Here is a 16,371-nt window from a genome sequence, read left to right as displayed (position 1 = left end):
TCATAATAGCCAAGTTATAGAATCAATCTAAGTGTCCATCGACAAGTAAATGGACCAAAAACGTGCTATATACATACAATAGAATACTATTCAACCTTAAAAACAAAGACATTCTGTCATTTGCAACAACATGGGCAGAAATGGAGAGCAGCCTCTTAAGTAAAACAAGCCAGGCACAGAAAGACAAATACCTTGTGCTCTCCCTTATATGTGGAATCTAAAACAATCAAACTGATAGAAGCACAGAATAGAATGGTGATTACCAGAGGCTGAGGGGTGGAGGAAATGGGGATGTGATCAAAAAATACAAAGCCTTAGCTATAAGAAACAAAGCTTTTAAAATATCTACTACACAATATGGTAAATAAACTGAGAGTAAATTCCAAATGATCTCACCGAAAGAATATTAGGTGATAGACATGTTAATTATCTTGACTTAATTACTTCACAGTGTGTTCATGAATCATAACATCAGTTTTTACTTGGTAAATATCTACAACCCTAATTCGTCAATTTGCAATACAAGTAAAAAACAAATAAAATTAAACATTTCCATATGCTTAATGTTCAAAATTCATATATAAAGACGTTCAACATTGTTAGACATTGGAGAAACGCAAGTCAAAAGCATAAGATACCAGTTCACACCTAATAGACTACTTAAAATACAGGCAGACGATAATAAGTGTTGTCAATGTGATGAAACTGAAGTCCTTATATATTGCCAACAGAGTTGTAAAACAGTGCAGCCACTTCACAGAACAATTTGAAAATTCCTCAAAAAGCTAAACATAGAGTTACCATATGACCTGTCTCTTCTACTCCTATTTACCCAAAAGAATTGGAAATGTGTGTCCATATAATACATGTACGCAGCTGCTATTGTTCACAGCAGCACTATTCATAATACTCAAAAAGTAGAAACAATGAAAATGTCCATCAACTGATTAATGGATTAACAAAATGTGGTGTATCCAAACAATAAAATATTATTTAGTCATAAAAATACAGTACTGATATACAGTATAACACAGATGAACCTTGGAAAAATTATGCTAGGTGAAAAAAACTAGTCACCAACTGTCACATATTGTATGCCTCCCTTTATATGACATATCCAAAATAGGTAAATCTGTAGAGAAAACGTAGGTGGAAAGAAAATAAGGAATTATTTTAGTCTCTTAAAAGAAAAACAATAATGCATTTCACAGTTTCAGTGGAAGTGTCACCAAGATCAGAGAATCTACTGATACATTAGTACCTTATTTCCACAATTAATGGAAAAATTGACTCATTGAACTAGTGTGTCAATATTGTAAGACAAAGCAAAAAGATACTGGATTCTACAAGGGCAGGAAATGTGCATTAGTCATAGAGATATGTTCAACACCCAAAGCTGACACAGTGACAAGCAAAGAGAATACACTCAATACATGTTTTCCACATGAACAAATTCAATTTTGCTGCAATAACAATCAAAATGCATTGTTTCCTTTGAGATAATTTATTTCTCTACTCTTTGAGATAGACATTTGAGAGGTTTCCAAATTTTTCCTTCTACACTAATATTGCTATAAACATTCCTGTACAAATCTCTTGTTCTGCGTGTAAATAAATTTTTCCTGGTATAAACCTAGAAGGACAATTGCTGGGTGTTAGACTGTGTGAATTTTCAGCTGTACAAGATAATGTCAAAGTGCTTTCCAAAAGGTTATTCTAAGTCACACATTCTCCAATAAAGTACAATAAATTATCTGGGTGGAAGAAAGGGGCAACAAAGAAATTGTTTTCTCTGTTCTTCAGGAAATTCCCATCCATCCCACTTTTTTTTCTATCCTCCCTTTCTTTACTTCTCTTGCTTACAGTCATGGATTGTAAACGCTCAAGGTATTTAAAATGTTCTGGTCCAATCCATTTGGCAGCTGAGGCAACAGGTTTACCAAGGATAAAACGGCATGCCCAAAATCATACAGATAATTGTACACAGTACCATGTAACCACAGTAAGAAATAGGTCTTCTGATTTTGAGTCTATTTCCTTTTGTTTCCCTCACCCCTCATTTCCCCACTTCCTTTCAAAGCCCAAGTGGTAACAAGAGGAGCAAAAGAAAGAGCCATGTTTCAGAAATCAGAACTCTCTTAGTCATAACGTTCAGCTGACTTTTTCCAGGAGAAAGAGAACAAGAGGCACCTCATAACCTGCCTAACTCCTGGAACCTCTGGAGTGGGTTGTGAAAACACATCCTTAGATAACAATAAAGTTACGCTTTGCCTTGTGTTGCCTAATGTTTACAAAGGTCTTTTTTCAGAATGTTATGATTTATAACGGCAACTTGAAAGAAGGAGATTTTGGGTTTTCCAAGGTATGCTAGCCACATAATTTTAAGTAGGAAATGTTAAACAGAAATCAGAGGATCTATTTTGTAGAATATGGAAAAATCGCAAGTTAAAAAGCAGCTGCTGGTGGGCATCAAATGAAATAGTCAGAACTTATAGGAGAAAAAAAAGGCAAGTAAGGATAGAAAACATTCAGAAATATGGGAAGGTTTGTAGTATTTTAAACCATAACAATAAAGGAAGCCAAAAACACAGAAGTCTGATGAAATAGGATTAAAGGTCTTAGTCAAAATTCAATGGCATTATAATAGGAATTACGACATGCAAATAAAGTGAAAAAAAAGAAAGAAAAAAAGGCATGGCCATATGTGTACTATTTGGCTTCTTCTTGGAAAAACTCTGAGGAGTTTGGAAAAAGTTGTCATTTTTTAAATCATCAACAATAAGAAGAATGTGACATTTATCACCATAAATTTGTGCCTGTGCTTCTCCACCAGACTCTGCTCATGTCAGTGCAAGTGATAAGTCCAGCAGCTGCCCATTCACATTGACTCACCTGCTCTACTGTCTGCATGGCACTTGAAGGAATGCTAAATCGGGAAAAGATAAATCAGAAAAAAATAGACATCCCCTTCCTAATGTGTGAAAGTTGACTAGTTGGTGGAGCATCATGAGTAGTCTACCCTGGGTTATTTTCACCACCATTATTTTCACTTGAAATATGAGAGTCAACATGTTCCACAAAATCATATTTTATTAACATCCCTTAATCTTACCATCATTGGCAATAACCTTGTTATTACCGATGTTCATTAAGTTGCACAAAATGGTCCAAGAACACATTGATCATGGGATAGAGATAAAGTTCAATACATACAAAATCAAATGTTTCCATTCAAGGAGAGGAAAATGCTTTGTCAGATGCTGTGCGGGAAGCTTTACTACATGTCATTTCTTCCTTCATGGGTTTCAAACATCATTATTTTTATTAGACAAATTAAAAACCCAAGGCTCAGAGATATTAATTTGTCAAATACCACTTTGAAAAGGAACATTGCTAAAACTGAGTCTCAGATTCCTCTGATTTAAAAGCTTATGTTTCTTCTAAAATACCCTGGCCCATAGGTGCGCCAAAAGTAAAAGCATTTTGTACAAGATGTTATTTAATTATTATTATAATTGGTTTAGAAGAAACACAACCAACTTTAATGTTATTTTTGTCCCTGCATTATGTTTTACATACATATATGTGAGCCATATATGTTGAAAAAAATAGCTTTTTTTCTTTCAAATTTGGATGTGAAACCACGAAATATTCTAATTACAACCAGCATGGATTTATATACAGCAATCAAAACAACCATCTTCAGTAAAGCCTGACAATTATTTCCTTGATTGTTGGGATGGCCCAAACATTGAAACAGCTCCTCTTGATTTTATGGCTTTTAATCAAATAAATATGGTCTCTGATTTCTGCAAAATGACTCAGCTCAGAGCCCATTCTATATTTATGAGGTAGCACTGGAATAAGGAAGAGTTGGGACAGTTATGTAGTCTCTCTGCCCTAAGATTGTTAACCTATAAATGAAACAAATAATGCAAACAGTGCAGATTTTAGTAAGAACTAAATAAGATCAGGCATGTGGAGTATTTAACATAGAACGTGGCCTGAAGCAGGCCCAAAGTATATTGCAGCTGTCTGTTTAGAATTTGTAGGAAGTGGGAGAATGGGGAAGCAAAGAGGTTTATAGGTTACTTTGTTTCGTTCCTTTCTGTTTTTATATTTTTAAAAAACCCAGATCTCTAGGTGGCTTATTCTCAATAATGTGATTACTCCTCACTTCATCTTTCTGTAGACATAGTGATGTTCGTTCAGGTACACCACTTCCATACCAGACAACCTGTTCATAGCAGACTGGCCACCTTCTACACATACAAATTAGCCCTCAACAGAATTTTCAAACCTGCTTTTGCTAAGATGACATGATCCAGACTCATATCAATAACACTCCTAAAGGGAACTCACTGCAGCTATTTCTTCCTCAACTAAATTAACAAGTGTAAGGATCTTAACCACCTCAAAGAGCTAGACTATTACCTAGCTAACAACTATTCTCTACAGGAATTAGACTGCAGATGGGTCACATTAATTTCTTCCTCTATGATGTCAAATAAAATATCTTTCTTAAAAATAATAAAGGAATAATGGAGCTGCCAGGAATATGGACAACTCCCATATGGAGGTCACCACACCCCTGCTGAAATTAATATAAAACTGGAAGCTCCTACTGTGTGACAGTCTTAATGGTTCTCAAATCCTATTAATACAACAATTAACAGAGTCCACAAGAAGCTTTGCCCAGAGATCTTTCCAGAAAAGCCATCCCTGGAGAAGTTTGGAAATGGCAGAGAAGAGATTAATAGGTTGAAAATGAATGCTTGTTGAGAGGATGCTGAGAACAATTGATATTTTCTTGAAAAAATGTTTAATACAAAAGTCATTTAAAACAAAATGAGATGTTGAGACAATATCATAAAAACCATGAACAACACATCACTCAACTTCAATAATTATCAACATCTTACCAATTTCGTTTTATCTATGTCCCCCATTTTTTGTTGTTGTTGTTGTTTGGTTATTTTAAAGCAAATCCCATATATCAGGGCATTTCCCTGATAAACTACAGTGTGCATCTTCTATCCTTTTTGTTTACGTTATAAAACAACTGATAAAATAATTTCTTGACATTATCTAATATGCAATCCATGCTCAAATTTCCTTATTTATCTCAAAAGATCCTTTTTACAGGTGATTTGTTTGAATGTAGATCTAGTAGGACCCACACATTGTATTTGATTATTATGGCTCTGCTTTAGAAATCTGCTATCATATAATGACCATCCCTAAATTTAGTGGCTTAAAAACAAGAATAATTTATTAGCTCTGTATGCTATAGGTCAACAATTTTGCCTGGGCTCAGGTGAGTGGTTGTTCTGCTAATATTGGCTGGGATTCTTTATGTGGTAGCAGTCACTGGTAGCCTTAGCAAAAACAGATGGTCCAAGATGGCCTTATCATGTATCTGGTGAGTGATGCAGCTGTCAGATGGGTCTTTCTCTCCAGACAGGCTTATCCTATAGGAATTTAGTCTAGGCTTATGAAGTAAAACAGTCTCATGACTTAAAAGTTGAGTCAGACATGGTGGCCTTTAATCCCTGCACTTCGTGAGGCTGAGGTGGGAGGATAGCTTGAGCCCAGTAGTTAAAGACCAACCTGGGAAATATAGCAAGACCCTATCTTACCAAAAAAAAAAAAAAAAAAAAATCAGCGGTGCATGATGGAGCACATCTGTGGTTATAGCTCCTCAGGACTCTGAGGTGGGAGAATTACAGTACATAAGCAGTTCTGCCCACCCAGGGACCTGGAAGGGGACACAAACCTGTCCATATTTCTAGAGGCAGGGCTATTGATCTTAGTCCAACTCTGAAACTTGACATAATTCTGTAACTCATTTTTGGCCCTTCTTAGCTGTGATCCAAGAGCAGCTCTACCCACCCAAGGACAAGGCAAGAGACGCACTCATCTGTAGGTAATCCAGCACACTGTCCGCATATGCCCTCAGAGCTAGGCCTACTAACTTCAATCCAACTAAAAATCATGAAAGAGCCCAGTAACTTAATTCCAGCCCCATCAAGACCCAGATCACGATGTGTCCTGCCTGCTCAAGAACCACTTCTTGAACTGAAAGGAGCCTTTTATGGGACTTGGCAGGAGCCACACCCATCTGCACATGCAGTAACAGGCCCACTGTCTTTAAACTGCAGACCTTGAAATAGATCCTTGTCCTAGAGCCAGCCATTCTTGGCAAGGTCCTAGAGGCAGTCCTGTTCACCTATGGATGAGACAGTATCGTTGACTGACCAGGTCCCTGGTAACAGGCCCACCAACCACAGACCCCATTGTGGAGCCAGCAGTAGCCATGCAACCTAACTCTTATCCTCCCTGATTGCAACTGAGGAGGTTATCCCATCAGCCTGGGAACCCAAGAGAGAGAGAGATCTTTAACTACTAAAAATAGTGAGTGAAAATTGGAAGAAGTGTTTTCTACTTCAAAGGCACATATACCATTCCAAGGCTACACTGATCATGAAGAATCAGGCAAGCATGACACTACCATAGAAAAACAATAAAGCTATAGTAACCAATCACAAAGAAAAAAAAATCAAAGAATTTTCTGACAAAAAAATTTAAAAATAATTATCTTAAGGAAGATAATTTTCTGACAAAAAAATAAAATAATTATCTTAAGGAAGCTTAATGAGATGAAAGAATACACTAAGTACACTAAGTAACAGGGTGAAACATGAAATACAGATAGACTAAACAAATTTACAAAAATAATACATGAACAAAATGAAAAGTTTAATAAAAAAATAGAAGCCATGAAAATGAATCAAATGAAAATCCTGGAGTTAAAGAATGCAATGATGGAACTTTAAAAAATTAATAGAGAGCTTCAAAAATAGACTTGATTATGCAGAAGAATCAGCAAAATCAAATAAAAATCATCTGAAACTAGCCAGTTAGAGGATCAAAAAAAATGAAAAAAATGAAGAAAGTGAGATCTATGGCATTCCATTAAATGAATGATATACACAGTATGAATTACTCAGAAAGAGAAGAGAGAGCAATAGGACAGAAGATTTCTTAAAGAAACAATGAATGAAAAATTCCCAAGTCATGAGCACAATATAAGTATCCAAATTTATGAATCTCAAAAGTTTATAAGCAAGTTCAAATCAAAGAATATTACCCTATACATGTCATATTCAAATTGTAAAAAGTCAAAGAAAAAGAGATAAATTTGAAAGCAATGAGAGAAAAAGAATACTTTACACATGAGGGAAAACCCACATAAGATCATCCAACAGATTTTCAGCAGAAATCTTGCAGGCTAGGAAGAAGTAGAATAATATGGTGAAATTGCTAACAGAGGAGGGAAAAAAAACCTGTCTATCAAGAATATGACATTCAGCAAAGCTATTATCTAGAAATTAAGGAGAGATAAAGATATTTCTAGACCAAACAAAAGCTAAAGGAGTTTATCACCACTGGACATACCTTACAGGAAATGCTAAAGGGAGTTCTTTAAGTTCAAATTAAAGTACACTAAGTAACAGAGTGAAACATGAAAGTATAAGACCTACAAATAAAGATAAATATAGGGCTAAATTCATGATACTCTAACTTTGTAGTGGCAGAGTGTAATCACTTTTAACAAAGTTTTTAAAACAAAAGTATTAAAAACAACTAAACCACAATAATTTATTAATTGATGCTCAATAAAAAAGACGTAAAGTGTCACATAAATAGCATATAATACAATGGAGAGAGTGTAAGTATAGAATTTTGCATGCAAAAAATTAAATTAAGCTGTATGCTTAAAATAGAGTGTTATTTCTATGAGTAGTTTTATATAAGTCTCATGGTAACCACAAAACAAAATCCTATAGTAGACACACAAAAATAAAGCAAAAATTCAGAGAATACTACTAAAAAAGTTTCAGTGACTCATAAAGAAAGACAGCAAGAAAGTAAGGAAGGAGGAAAGAAACTTTAAAAATTGCCAGAACACAATAAAGTGGCATTATTAATTCCTTCCCTGTGAAAAAGTACTTTAAATGTAAATTGATTAAATTAATAAAAATACATAAAGAATGAATAATTAAATAAGATCAAACTATGTGCTACCTAAAAGAGACTGACTTTAGTTTCAAGGACACACATAGGGTGAAAGGGTAAGAATGGAAAAAATATTCTATGCAAATAAAAACCAAAAGAGAGTACTGGTGGCTACATTTATATCAAGTAAAATAGAACTTGAGTCAAAAAATGTTGCAAGAGATAAAGATCATTACATAATGACAAAGGGATCAACTGATCAAGAGAATATACCAATTATAAATATATATTAACTCAGTGTCAAGCTCCTAAATATATAAAATAAATATTAACAACTGAAAAGAAAATAGACAGCAATATAATAGTAGTGGACTTCTCTATCCCACATTCTACAATAGATAATGCACACAGAAAATCAATAAGGCTATATTCGAACTTAAACTGTACTTTAAAACAAATGGACCTAACACAGAGTTGGGAAGTGGGGGCTGATGCACATGCTCGCCACTACCTGCCAACAGCTGTGGCCAATGAAAGCAAATCCACCATCCCAGCATAAGGTGAGCAGCCCAGCTGCAGCTTCCCTCACCCAAGCACTCTGCCAGGTGCCGGAGGATCACCCCACCCTTACATACCACAGTTAGCACCTATATGTACCACTGAGGGGCTTAGTGACAGTTCCACCTGACCGGCTTAGCCCCCATGCTCAGAACCTGAGCGTGCTGTCTGGGGGCCTATGTGTTATCTCGCCCCATCCACCCCTATTGGCATCTGACACTCCTCCTGAGGGCCTGTGTATGGGCTAACCCAGCCAGCAGGTACCAGTACAGCTGGCATCCACCCCGATATACGACTTGTGGGCATGAGGAATAGCCTACTCAGCATGTCACAGACACTGCTAACATCATCATGGACAACTTGGGAGCCAAGGGTTGTAATGCCCAGCTACCACCATTGATCACACCACGCCTGCTACCCAGAGGCCCAAGAACCAACCCAAATGCACAGTCCACTGTCGCCACTGCTTGCACGCAAGCAAACTTCTTGGAGGACACAATATCAGCTCATCTGAACCTGCTAAACCACCCTGGGGCCTAACAGTCATGCTTGGCCCACTGCTGCCCTCACTGGTACCTGAGGGCAGACTCACCCAGCATTTCCATTTCCAGCAAAATTCACTACAGCCTCCGCTAACAATCACAACATACTCCAGCCAAAAAACAATAATAATGAAATTTAAAATTTGAAAAAATTAGACAGCACTGACAATATTTATAACCAAAGAAATTGTACAAAGACAACACTACTGCATGCACCCACTATCACAGCCAATACACCCTATCTGACCAACACCTTAGATATTTCTTCAACAAAAAGTACTCTGCTAAGAAAGCAAATCCCCTCAAAAATGGAAGAAGCATCTACTACACGAGATGCACAGATATCAACGAGAGGACACAAGAAACATGAACAAACAACAAAAATCTGATAGTTCCAAGGAACATAAAAATTATTCAACAACAGATTCCAATGAAAAATAAGTTTGTAAAGTGCCATAAAAAGAATTCAAAATAAAAACATTAAGTAAACTCAGTGAGGTACAAGAGAACACAGATATATAATAGAAACAAATCAGAAAAACAATCAGAATGTGAATGAGAAATTTGCAAAAGAGATAGATGTCATAAAAAGAAAAGATTTCAAACAGAAATCTTGAAAATTAAGAATTTCTTGAATTAAATAAAAAGTAAAAAGCTCAGAACTGGATGGCTTCACTGTTGAATTGTACCAAACTATTATATTAAGTGAAATAAGTCAGGCACAGAAAGATCACATGTTCTCAGTTACTTGTGGCATCTAAAAATTAAAACAACTGAACTCATGGACATAGAGAGTAGAAGGATGGTTATCAGAGGCTGGGAAGAGTCGTGGAGGAAGAAGAAGCGGGGGAAAGTGGGGATGGTTAATGGGCAAAAAAAATAAATGAACAAATACAAATTATTCTGATACTATTCTTAAAAAGTGAAGAAGATGGAATTCTCCCAAATCATTATATGAGGTCAGCATTATCCTATGCCAAAGTTGGACAAGGACACAACAAAAAAATGAAAACTACAGACCAATATGTCTGATGAACACAGACACAAGTATTCTTATGAAAATACTAGCAAACCAAATGCAACAGCACATCAAAAATATAGTATACCATGATAAAACAGAATTTCTACCATGGATACAAAAATGGTTTAACACATATAAATCAATGAATGTGATACATCACATCAACAGAATGAAGGACAAAAATCCTATGATCATCTCAATATATGCTGGATAAGTATTTGATAAAATTGAACATCACTTAATAAAAAAGACTGTCAACAAACTAAACATAAAAGGAACATACCCAAAATCTACAAGGAACTTGAACAAATTTATAAGAAAAAAAAAACCCCATTAAAAAGTGGGCAAAGGATATGAACAGCCACTTCTCAAAGAAGACTTTTATGTGGCTGACAAACACATGAAGAAAAGCTCATCATTACAGGTCATCATAGAAATGCAAATCAAAACCACAGTGAGATACCATCTCACACCGGTTCAAATGAGATTGTTAAAAAGCCTTAAAACAACAGATGCTGGTGAGAATGCAGAGAAATAGGTATGCTTTTACACTGTTGGTGGGAGTGTAAATTAGTTCAACCATTGTAGAAGATAGGGTGGTGATTCCTCAAAGATCTAGAACTAGAAATACCATTTCACCAAGCAATCCCATTACTGGGTATGTACCCAAAAGATTATAAATCATTCTACTAAAAAGACACATGTACACATATATTTATTGCAGCGCTGTTTACAATAGCAAAGACTGAATAAAGAAAATGTGGCACATATACACCATGGAATACTATGCAGCCATAAAAAAAGAATGAGTTCATGTCCTTTGCAGGGACATGGATGAAGCTGGAAACCATCATTCTCAGCAAACTAATAGAGGAACAGAAAACCAAACACCACATGTTCTCACTCATATGTGGGAGTTGAACAATGAGAACACATGGACACATCAAACACCAGGGCCTTTCAGCAGGTCAGGGGCAAAGGGAGGAATAACATTAGGACAAATACCTAATGCATGCAGGCCTTAAAACCTAGATGATGAGTTGGTAAATACAGCAAACCACCATGGCACATGTATACCTATATAACAAACCTGCACATTCAGCACATGTATACTAGAACTTAAAGTAAAATAAAGGAACATATCTCAACGTGCTAGGGGCTATATGTGACAAACTCATAGACAACATTATACTGAATGGAGAAAAGCAGAGAACCATTTCTTTAAGTCCTGGAACAAGACAAGGATACCCACTTTCACCTCTGCTATCCACCATAGTACCAGAAATCCTAGCCAGAGCAAAAGAAAGAAATAAAAGGCATCCAAATTGTAAATGAAGAAGTCAAATTGTTCCTCTTTGCACATGATATGATATTATATTTAGAATAACCAAAAGACTCCACACAAAAAAAAAAGACTCCACACAAAAAAAAAGACTCTTAGAAGTAATAAACAATTCAGTAAAGTTGCAGGATAAAAATCAACATACTAAAATCAATGTTTCTACATATTAATAATGAATTCGCTAAAAATAAAGAAGGAAATCCCATTTACAATAGCTACTAAAAATGAAATACAGAAGATGAAATTTATCAAAGGAGGTTAATTATCTCTACAAGAAAAACTATAAAACACTGATTTAAAAAACTGAAGAGGATACAAACAAATGAAACGACATCTTATGCTCATGAATCAGAATGATTACTGCTGTTAAAATTACCATACTATCCAAGGCAATCAACAGATTCAATGCAACTCTTATCAAAATACCATTGTTTTTCACAGAAACAGAAAACAAAACCTAAAATTCACATGGAACAACATAAAAGAGCCCAAATCGCCAATGCAATTTTAAGCAAGAAGAATAAAGTAAAGGCATCATGCTACCTGACTTTGAAATATATTGTAAAGCTATAGTAACCAAAATGGTATGATATTGCTATAAAAACAGACACATAGCCCAATAGAACAGAATACAGTCCAGAAATAAGTCCATGTCTTCACAGCCTATTGATATTTGACAAAGGCACCAAGAATATGCACTGAAGAAGGGGTACCCTAAGTGGTGTTGAGAAAACTCGATATGCATATACCAGAGAATGAAAGTATACTCTCATCTCTCACCATATACAAAAATCAATTCAAAATAGATTAAAAACTTAAATTTAAGATCCAAAACTATAAAACTACTAGAAGAAAATCTAAGGGAAAACTTCAAAACTTCAGTCTAGGCTAAGATTTTATGGCTAAGATCTCAAAAGCACAGACAACAAAACCGAAAGTGGATAAATTAAACTAAAAAGCTCCTGCAAAGTAAAAGAAACAAACAACAAAATAAGGAGACAATGTGTTGAATGAAGAAAATATTCACAAACTATGGAGCTGACAAGGGAATTCGTATTCAGAATACATTTTAAAAAACTCAAACAACCGTATAACAAGAAAACAATTAATGCCATTAAAAAGTGCCAAAGGACCCAAATAGACATTTCTCAAAAGAAGACATATAAACGGCCAATAGATATGTTTTAAAAATTACCAACATCAATAATCATCAGGGAAATGCAAATCAAAACCTCAATGAGACATCATTTTGTCCCAGTTAGGATGGTTATTATTAAGAAGACAAAATGGAATAGATGTTGGTGAGGATGCAGAGAACTTTTTTGTAATATCTATTTAATTTTAATTATGTTAACTTTTGTTATTTTACAATATATATTTTAAAGGCTGCTACAGTTGTCTTAACTTCCCTATATAATCAGGAATATGAGAAGCCTTAGAACACACAGCCAGGCATGGTGGCTCTCAATTGTAATCCCAGCACTTTGGGAGGCCGGGATGGGCGGATCACAAGGTCAGGAGTTCGAGACCAGCCTGGCCAATATGGTGAAACCCTGTCTCTACTGAAACTACAAAATTAGCTGGGCATGGGGGTGTGCATCTACAGTCCCAGCTACTTAGGAGGCTGTGGTAGAAGAATTGCTTGAACCTGGGAAGCAGAGGTTGCAGTGAGCCGAGATCACACCATTGCACCCCAGCCTGGGTGACAGAGTGAGACTCTGTCTCAAAAAACAGAAAAGAATTGGAACACACAAACATCAAGCTGTAACACCTACTTGTATTGAACAATTACTGCCAAAGGGATGTAGTATTTTAAATGTGCAGGTGTGTGGCATGCAAAATAAAACACAAACTTGTTCAAACAGAACAATAAATTTTGCTTTAATGGCTATCAAAGGCAGGTAGTTTTATTTTCTTTTTTCAACACATCTGGTTCTGGCAGTAAGTTGTATTATTCATTTCAATCAATATGTGCCCTGAAAGCTTATATTTTTAATTTGTATGTAACACTTGAATCAGAGATTAGACACGTTTTTAAAAATTATCCTCAATACCCCCAATAACTCTCCCTACAAAAGACTACAATGTTAGTGAACTGAAGGCTTTCATTAGTATTAGTATTTTTGGGTTTTTTTGTTTTGTTTTGTTTTGTTTTGTTTTTGAGATGGAGTTTCGCTCTTGTTACCCAGGCTGGAGTGCAATGGCGCGATCTCGGCTCACCGCAACCTCTGCCTCCCAGGTTCAGGCAATTCTCCTGCCTCAGCCTCCTGAGTCGCTGGGATTACAGGCACGCGCCACCATGCCCGGCTGATTTTTTGTATTTTTAGTAGAGACGGGGTTTCACCATGTTGACCAGGATGGTCTCGATCTCTTGACCTCGTGATCCACCCGTCTCGGCCTCCCACAGTGCTGGGATTACAGGCTTGAGCCACCACGCCCAGCCTAGTATTAGTATTTTATAATTATTTTTCTTCAGTGATGGTGAATCCTTTTAATTTTTTCTAAAAGAGTAGCAATGAAAACACAAGGAAACCCTTTAGGATCCAATTTTCACATCACATTCTCCAAGTATTAAAATAGAAGCTCTACATGTTGATAAAAAGGAATTTCAAATTTTTCCTATTAGTTTTTAGTCATGTCAACATTAAAATGTATCTGTCCATATTTATTTGGATTTCTGAAAAGAAAATTTTAGTTATCAAATGGAGGAAAAGGATCTGTTACACATCCTTAGTGGGAATGTAAATTGAGATTTCTCAAAAAAACAAAAATAGAACTACTATACAATCCAGCAATTCCAGTATTGGCTGTTTATCCTAAAGAGAGGAAATCAGTACATCAAACAGATACCTGCACTTCTCTATTTAACGCGACACTGTTCACAATAGCCAAAATAAGGAATCAACCTGTGTCCCTCAATGGATAAATAAATTTTTAAAACATAGTATTATACACAATGAAATGCTATTCAGCTATGAAAAAGAATACAATCCTGACATTTGAAGCAACATGGATGGAACTGGAGGCTATTATATTAAGTGAAATAAGGCAGACACAGAGAGAAAGATATCACATGTTGTCACTCTTATGTGTAAGCTAAAAATGTTGATCTAAAGGAGGTAGAGAGTAGAAAGATAGACACTACACACTGGGAAGTGTTGTGGGTTAGAAAAAGGATTTAAAAAGGTGGGTGAAGGGTACAAATCTACAATTAGATAGAAGGAATAAGTTATAATATTCAAAAGCATACTAAAGGGACTACAGTTAACAACAAGGCATTGTAGATTTCAAAGTAGCCAGAAGTGAGGACTTAAAATGTTCCTAATACATAGAAATAAAAAAATAATTTGAGGTGATGGACAGCCTAAATACTCTAACTTAATTATTACACAATCTATGCATATAACAATATATCACATGTACTCCATAAATACATACAAACATGCTTTAATGAATAAAACTATTGTTTTTTAAAAAACATGAGGAAAATTGACAAAACTTTTGCTAGGCTGATGAAGGAAAAGAGAAAATTGAAATAAATGAAATCAGATAGGAAAGAGGAGACAGTATGACTGATGTCACAGAATCATAAAGGATTATAACAGACTACTGTGAACAATTATACACCAACAAATTAGCTAACCTAGTAGAAAAGGATATACTTCTTTTAAAATGTAACCTGTCAAGACTGAATCATAATGAAAGAGAAAATCTGAACAGACCAATAATGAATAAAGAGATTAAATCAGAACAGACTAATAATGAGTAAAGAAATTGAAGCAGAATGTCTGGGGAGGGAGCCAAGATGGCCAGCTAGAAGCAGCTACAGTGCATAGCCCTCATGGAGAGGCAAGAAAAGGGCAAGTAAATACAGCACCTTCCACTGAAACATCCAGATACTCACATTGGGATTCATTAGGGAAATGGCTCAACCCACAGAGAATGAAGAAAAGCAGGGCAGGGTGTGGCTCCCCGGGAATGGAGCCAAGGAGACCTCTCCCAACCCAGGGAAGCGGTGAGTAAATTTGCAATCCTAAGAAACCACACTTCTCCCACAGATTTTTGCAACCTTTGAGTCAGGAGATTTTCTGGTGAACCCAATCCACTAGGGCTTTTGGTCTGACACACAGAGTTGCATGGAGACTCAGCAAAGCAGCTGTTCAATCAAGCACACATGAACACCCAGCAGCTTTACACACTCTGGTTCTTGGCTTCCAAGCAAAGGTGACTGTAACTTAGGCAAGGTAGGAGGTTGGAGCTCTGTATGTGCCCCTAGGAAGGAGGTTGAATCCAGGGGGCTGATCAGCAAGTCTATGGGTCCCACTTTTATGCACCTCATAGGATAAGACCCACTGACTTGGAAGTCCAGCCAGCCCCTATCAATAGTGTTGAGCCTACCTGGAACTGGATGGAGAGCCTGGGGAGGTGTGGGTAGGATGGCTGCCATCATTGCTGTTTGGGTGACTGAGCAGTTCCAGTCTTTGAGCTTTGGAGAATCCAAACCAACCAGAGGTGGAAGGGACCCCTCAGCATCACACAGCTGCCCTACCAAAACGTGGCCAGACTGCTTCATGCTTCATTTAGCAGATCCCCAATTCAGTCCTGCTCACTGGGCAGGACCTCCCAACTGGGGCCTCCAGCCACTCCTGCTGTTTTTTTCTGTCCCAACCGAGATTTACTTTCTCCCTGAGACAGAGTTTCCAGAGGGAGGAGCAAGCCACCATCTTTGCTGTTTGGGCAACTTAGATGTTCCAGCCTGTGGCCTTTGGAGAGCCCAAGCTGACTGAGGCAGAAGTGGTGCCCCAGCATAGCACAGCTGTTCTACAAAAGCACGGCCAGACTTCTTCCTTAAGCAGGACCCTGATCTGTTTCTCTTCACTGGGCAAGAC

Source organism: Cebus imitator, unplaced genomic scaffold (assembly GCF_001604975.1).
Source record: "Cebus imitator isolate Cc_AM_T3 unplaced genomic scaffold, Cebus_imitator-1.0 Scaffold21, whole genome shotgun sequence".
Classification (NCBI taxonomy): Eukaryota; Metazoa; Chordata; class Mammalia; order Primates; family Cebidae; genus Cebus; species Cebus imitator.
Note: the sequence above shows the minus strand (reverse complement) of the source record.